The 7,205-nt window shown below is 50.6% G+C and overlaps 1 pseudogene; it reads right to left on the reverse strand.

Moving 5' to 3' along the window:
• Positions 1 to 3,878: 3,878 nt before the first annotated feature.
• LOC141264600 (C-X-C chemokine receptor type 6-like) lies at positions 3,879 to 4,889 on the reverse strand (annotated as a pseudogene).
• Between the last annotated feature and the right edge of the window lie 2,316 nt (positions 4,890 to 7,205).

Below are 7,205 nucleotides of genomic sequence, written 5' to 3' on the forward strand. Positions count from 1 at the left end.
CCTACACTACTGGGATGTTCCACCCCCCTCCCACTCCAGCCAGGGACAGACACTGTCGTACCTGCACATATACTGGTGGGAGTACCGTCGGTCTGTCCCCCGGAAATGGGATGTATGTAGTGTATGCAGCTATCTGAGCTCAGTTCCACACTCCATCCTTACCCGGGAGTGGAATACCACACCTCTGGCTTGAGGTGTAATACCCCTGTAGCAACCGAGTCCTCAGGGTGCTACATTCCCCCCTGGTAAATCACAGCACGTCCTCGGGCTGTAAGAGAATAAAACATCCATAAACATACAATTTTTTTTCATAACAACATAAACATATAAAACATTATATATATATATCTGCAGCATAAAACTTTTTCATAATAAACATTCTTGTAAACTTTCTTGTTCCTCCGGCCACGGTGCAACTTGTGACCGGGTAAAGTGCGACAGTCTCTTGTAGAATAACACAGCTTTCCTATAAAACCAGTAGGGGGCGCCTTAAAAAGCGCAACTATATACAAGGGGAAATATGGCCGCTCTCAGTCCTCGGCCAGGTATTAGGAAAGGAATGACCGCTCTCAGTCCTCGGTCAGTGGGAATAGGGACACACGGGTTTCAGTTCAATTTGCTGGTCCCAACGGGGACTATATTTTAACTAGCAGCAGTAACAGTTCTTATACCCTGACGGGTAACTATGTACAGTCTCTTTACCGTACTTTAATGACGGCGTACTCCTGCTCCTCCTTCAGACCCGTCCGGGTCCTCTTGCTCCTCTTCACACCGTAGCTCCTCCTCCGTCAGCCGGTGTACATGGAGGGCGTAGGGTCCTTTGGCACACTTGTGCCGGGTGAACGTGACCTCGTCCCCTACATATAGGTCACGACCTCTGTGTCCCTCCGGCAGATGGGACTCCACGTCTCTTCTGGTCACAAAGACGTCGCCGGGGGTCTGGTGATCCCTGATGAAGCCCCACCCGTGCTGCAATTGAAACTTAATCACAGTCCCGGTGGTACGGGGACCATGAGCTGCACGGGGGTCTCTCCTGGTCCTGCTCTTCTGCCCTGCGCTCTGTTCCTGCAGCCGCTGCTCACGGACCCGCCTCTCTCTCCGTTCTTGCTCGAAGACTGCCAACTGCTGGCGGCAGCACTCCACACGCTCCGCTGCGGCTGCCCGAGTTTCCTGAGTGAACCCCATGAGGTCTCCTCCGGTGGGGTCCCACTCGAACTGCACTTCTTCCAGCGGGAGCGGGGTCCTCTTAACGGGCTTCGGAGCCGGAATCAGGGGCTCGCACAGGGGCCTTGCTTTTTGGAGTTCCAGTTGGTAGTACTCCGGTGGCCATCTAAAGGGCTGCCCATCCGGGCACGTATGTTGGGCAAATAGGTCTTCACCCAGGTGTGGCGCTGTGGATGTTGAGGGCGCGGTGGTGGTAGCGGCGCCCGGGTTCGCCAGGCCTTGCGACCAGGCCTGGGGTACCCTGAACGTAAAGGGCACCGTGAAGACAGCGGCGCCCGGGGTTACTAGACCTTGCGACCAGGCCGGTGGTGTTTCCTGCTTTGCCGCGCTCAGGGTTGAGGCGCGTGACGTCACAGGGGTCGCGGCCGCGGCTTCTGCTTGAGGCCTTGTCTGGAGCGGTGACGATGCAGCGACGGGCACGGCAGGTAGAATTTCGGGCTCTGCGACGGGGAGCTGGGGCAGGCACGCGGTTTCTCGGCTCGGGGTAGTGACGTCCCCTTTACCTGCCTCCATCTGTCCAGCTCCCTTCTCGGCGCCGTCTCTGGCCTTCACTCCTCCTGCACCATCCTCAGAGGCGGTCTGTCTCCTCGTCTCGGGTGGCGTGCTTCGCTGGCGGGTTCTTGCCTGCAGGGCCATCTCTCAGCTCCACTCCGTCAGCGTCTCTCGCTGCACCTGGGCCATCCTCCATGCGAGGCGCTCCAGCGCGGTCTGCGCACACTCCCGGTCTCGGGGGAGCTGTGCCAGGATCTCCACTAAGCCTAGTGGGGTTGTTGCTTGCAGCAGGCTCCTGACCACAGGGTCGGTGCTGCCTGACTCTCCTTCCATCTCCGGGTACGACTTCTCCGGAGTCCTCTCCAGACTTCTTGTCTCCGGGTGCGCTCTCTCCAGACTCCTCCAGGCTGCACCCATCTTCGCTCTTTTGTTCTGTCTCCGCCCACATTGAAGGTGGTCCCGGGGCAACTTTGTGATTGTCAGTTCCAGGGGCAGTTCTCTCACGCTGATGGACATCTCTAGCATCACAGTCTCCGTTGGTGGGGGCGGTTTCCGCTTTTGGCGCCATTCCTTGACCTGGCCCACGATGGGAGGTGACCTCTTGCCACCCTCTGGCACGCCCATAATGGCGTCTGCTCTTCCAAGGCGGGAAATCTTCTGGAAATGGCGGGAATCGCCTCCCAGTGGCGGGAAACTCCGTGGATGGCGGGAAAAAGCTGCAGATGGCGGGCAACCGGCGGGAAACGATCCGTGATGGCGTCCCATGGCGGGGACCCTCTGGAACCGGCGGGAGACTTCTTCTTGAGGTAAATTTGAACTTTTCTTCAGGCACGCAGTACCCGGTGGTTGCGGGCACGAAATCCTGCCGACTACGCCAAAAGTTGACGCGCCCCCTGGGCCAGTGCTGTTTGGGGATTACCCGGAGCCGGATCAGATGGGGGTTGTAGTCTCCGAGTGGCGGCGACCCGGTCCGTGCCCAGGGTGTCAAACTCAGTGTGTGGCAGTCTTTACAGATGTTATTAGTTGTTCTTAGTGTCGACTACGCCACCCGTTGATTTGCGGTCAAAAGGCCGCCGCTGCAGCAGGGTCTGCTGAGGCTGGTGGTATATGTGCAGCTGTGGTAGTATAACCCCCAACGGGAGGGGTATAGCCTCAGGGGGTCAGGTGTAGAGGATGGTGGTAGTGGTGGTGCAGTGTGGATGGTAAGAAGACTCAGAGTCGGGCTGTGCAGTTCAGGGTTTTTACTTACTGCTGTTCTGTTGGTCACTCTGGCCTTGAGTGACCGCCCGAGCCGTGCTGCGTCCACCAGGTCCTGGACTCGGCCAACCCCCAAGCAATTCTGGAGCGTGGTCCTGAGCTCCCTTTCTGACTGTCCTCTCTACTGGCCGTTCCCACCAGGGGTCCACTTATGTCCGGCTCCCTCGGGTCTCCTGTTGGGTGAACCTTCTTTGGCTTCCCTGACCCTATGCTCGGTGTGCCTTCTTAGTGGACTTGGTGAGGGGCTGCTCCACATGTAATGTCGCAGCCTCCGGTTCTTAGTTGAGGGTAGTTTCTCTCCTCCACTAATTTGGGATCCGGTTCCCTTGCGTGCCAACCCTTCACCCTTCTGGTTGTATACTGGGTTCTTGGGGTTCCTTCTTCTTCCCCTCTGGGTCCTTCTCTTCTCCTCTCTCTCTTCTCTCTGCAGGCGCTCCTGGACCTCTCTCAGGACTGACTGACCCTCTACAGAAGACTGACCCTGATCTAAGATGGTGCCCACCTTATATACTCCCTCTATGTGTGAGCTCAGGTGACCAGCACCCAATGAGCTCCTAGCCTTACCCAGACTGCTCCCCCTATCTGCCCCTACACTACTGGGATGTTCCACCCCCCTCCCACTCCAGCCAGGGACAGACACTGTCGTACCTGCACATATACTGGTGGGAGTACCGTCGGTCTGTCCCCCGGAAATGGGATGTATGTAGTGTATGCAGCTATCTGAGCTCAGTTCCACACTCCATCCTTACCCGGGAGTGGAATACCACAACTCTGGCTTGAGGTGTAATACCCCTGTAGCAACCGAGTCCTCAGGGTGCTACACAAGCACTATCCAATAATAGAAATAACTCTTTAACTGCTTCACTCGTCAGCCATAATTGTGTCTGCTCGTCCCGAGAAACCATTTACACGCTTGTTGCACAGATGTTTGTTGAAGCAGAAACGTTTCTGGAGTCTCCATCAGTCGTCCGCAGATGATCTGTGGTTTCATCTTGCATCCGGTTAAGACCTAAACCTTTCAGCATTTTCCAAAAATGCTTTCTAAATTTTGTACCAACAAAAAAGTACAGGACAGGGTTGAGACAAGCGTGGAAGTAAGCTATAGCTTCCATTACAACGCTCGTAATTGTAAAGGAATCTGATGTGAATCCCTTATTGAGGACTTTAGCCAGGACAAGGGCATTATGAGGCAACTGTGTAGCTATAAATACAACCACTATGACCACAATTATGTTCATTGACTTCCTCTTCTGAACGCCTCTGGCATTAACCAAGGTCCGGAGAATAAAGCTGTAACAAAGCACCATTGAGGCCAAGGGAATTAGAAATCCCACTGTCATCTAGAATGAAACCACCACGATCTCCATGATGGGAGGGTAGTATTCTTCAAAACATTCCTTCCGGTCACGGCTGTTGCTGTATATGAACTGGGGAATGGAAAGGAGCAGAGCCAGGGTCCAGAGGAGGACGCACACCCCGTACCGCCACTTGTGTTTAGTCACCTGGTATTTAGCTGCCTTAGTGACTTTAGTGATAGAAATAAACCTGTCAAATGTGATTGAGGTGAGCGTGAGCATGGACGTAAATAAATTCACCCTGTATGTGATCCTTATGATCTTACACAGGAAGTCTCCAAAAACCCAGGCATGTGCCGATTCATATGCCAAGAATGGGAGGGTGAGCAGAAACAAGATGTCTGCAATGGCCAAATTCACCAAAAAGGTGTCGGTCAGAGTCTTTATCTTCTCGTAGAACACAAACACAAGTATAATGAGCACATTTCCTATAAGTCCGAGGACACAAGTCACGGAATAGGCAATGTGTGAGAACAAGCTGTGGAGCCAAGGGTGGTCATCGACTGTATGATTATCATCATTCATATTATTGTAGTCTTGTGGGTAGTCTTCAGCGCCCATCTGTATGTAATTGGAAAGAGGTAATTAGTTGTTAGTAGTGATAGTAAGATCTGCAGTTATTCTCTCTGTCAGGAGAGCAGGCTCAGAAAGTCAGGTAAGACAAGCCTTCTTAAATATTAAAATGCCAAATGTGAAATGAAAAATGAAAAATATATTTATACTCGTCTCCTCGACCGATGCGATGTCTGCCATTGTTCTGTCATAGCACTGACGCCCTGTAACAATGTCATGTGAGTGCTGGTAGACACAGCACCAACATTCATGGTCCAGGAGGTGAGCATACGTTTTTATTATCTTACATGAGGTGCTATAACATTTAAGAACGGATTGTGCAGTAGTAGACAACCCCTTTAACACTATTGGGTCCTGCTGGGTTGCAGTTACAAGGCTGGACAAATAATAACCATGTAAACAATTCTTATGGGTAGTTTGCATTGTTTGAGCCCTAAAATCTCATATTGAATCAGTAAGTTCATTGAACTGCTCCTAAAACCTGGAAAATGTGACTGTGGCTGCTTCCCTAACCTGTCACTGACCTACCTCACCATGGAGATGCTAACCCTATATTATACCTGGTCACAGACCTAACCCTGGGCATAAAAATCAGATCTGTTACTAATTGGAGCACTTAAATGTTTGACCATCATGATGCACTGAGCATGGACCACAATCCATGGACTGGGTGCGAGTCTCTCAACCTTAGTGTGACAGCCTTATAGAAACATATGAAGCTGTGATGCTTGGTTTTGTTTGCGGTGTGTGTGTGGACTGACCTTCACGGACGTGTGAATGAACCCTTGATTTGCTCTATTAAATTGATGGTTTGCATTTATGGCACCTCTCAAGTTAAAAAGAGCAGGGGGATCATGCACAGATCCCACCACTGGCACCAATTATTCAAGGAGAACACCCGGAGAGATGACGCAGATTCCACAACGATGAACAGCACACCGCCGCCTCCAATCGTCAGGAGAATTACGCAATTGACTGGCGAGTGATGGACGAGGCCGCAGCTGTTTTCACTACTAGGCCAGTTATTGGGGATCTCACAGTGAGCCTATAGTATATACACATAAGATTTCAGCCCATGGAATATATCTATATATACACCCTGGTACAGTCACTGCCAAACTCCACAATAATAAAAGGAACTAGCTGCTGCCACCACCTATTGTTTATATAGGCCAATTGGACACCCATTACAGATAGTGTGTTGCTTCAAGGGTGTGGTACACCCCTGAGGAACTGAGCTATTCAATTTTATATACTTAATCTGAAAAGTAGGCAGTGTTTATAAAAATATATAAAGATGATACAAAATGGACAAAACAATGCAGTATATATCACATAAAATAAAAAGGGATAAACAGAACAAATATACTAAACCTCATGTCGGAGAGTTGTCTCTCATGAGGGGGAGCTTTTCTTTTTTGGGGGGTATCGATACACAACCACAGTGCATTGTGTCTCCCAGGACTGACAAAGATCATAGTTCAGCATTTGCTTTTATTAACACAAGTAACAGAGAACACAGAAAAAAGGGTACACAACCTCAATGTAAATAAGGGTGCGTCATCATGTACCAATATCTAAGTAACATAAGAAAAGAGAAAAGTCGGTACATATAAAAGAGAGACACGAGCTGAGGGCATCCTCCAGGGCTTCCAGTCTGGACCTTTCATATACATCCGTCCATTCTGGTGCCGGAGTTCCTCCCTCAGTTGGAGTTCCTCCTCCAGCTGCAGACTTTTGTGAGTGAGATTTAAGGGAAAAGGGGAAAAGTGAAGCTTCCAAATTGGTTACTGCCCTCAAGGCACTATTACAGCAATTATCCGCTCCAGTAATGACAAGTAATAAAGTGATACTGCCTTTAGTTAGTATGCATAAGGATGCATTTTTCTGTCGGATTAGTCCTCTGGGGTCTCATTTACATGATAAGACAAGACATAAAATTTTGGAATAATGACTACATTACATGATAAAGCTTTAACCCAGGGGTGGGGAACCTCAGGCCCACCGACCATTTACGGCCCTCGATGACCTTTTATCCGGCCCCCAGGCAGATTCCCGGGAACCGCAGATCTTGGGCCAGCAGCTGTATTTTAAGGGTCACCGGCCTATTAAATTGTTCTTGTTCTGTGAGCATGAGCACGCAGTATTCACTACTGAACGTTGAGGCACGTGCAATGAAACATTATGTCCTGACACCAGTGCCAGCATCAGGATGTACTTTGTAGGTGGAGTTAGAGTGCATACAAAGCCATCCACAACCTGTCTCCTTCATACATCTGTGACCTAGTCTCCCGGTACATACCT

Source organism: Phyllobates terribilis, unplaced genomic scaffold (assembly GCF_046119375.1).
Source record: "Phyllobates terribilis strain yellow unplaced genomic scaffold, ASM4611937v1 Scaffold_4__5_contigs__length_816908805, whole genome shotgun sequence".
Lineage (NCBI taxonomy): Eukaryota > Metazoa > Chordata > Amphibia > Anura > Dendrobatidae > Phyllobates > Phyllobates terribilis.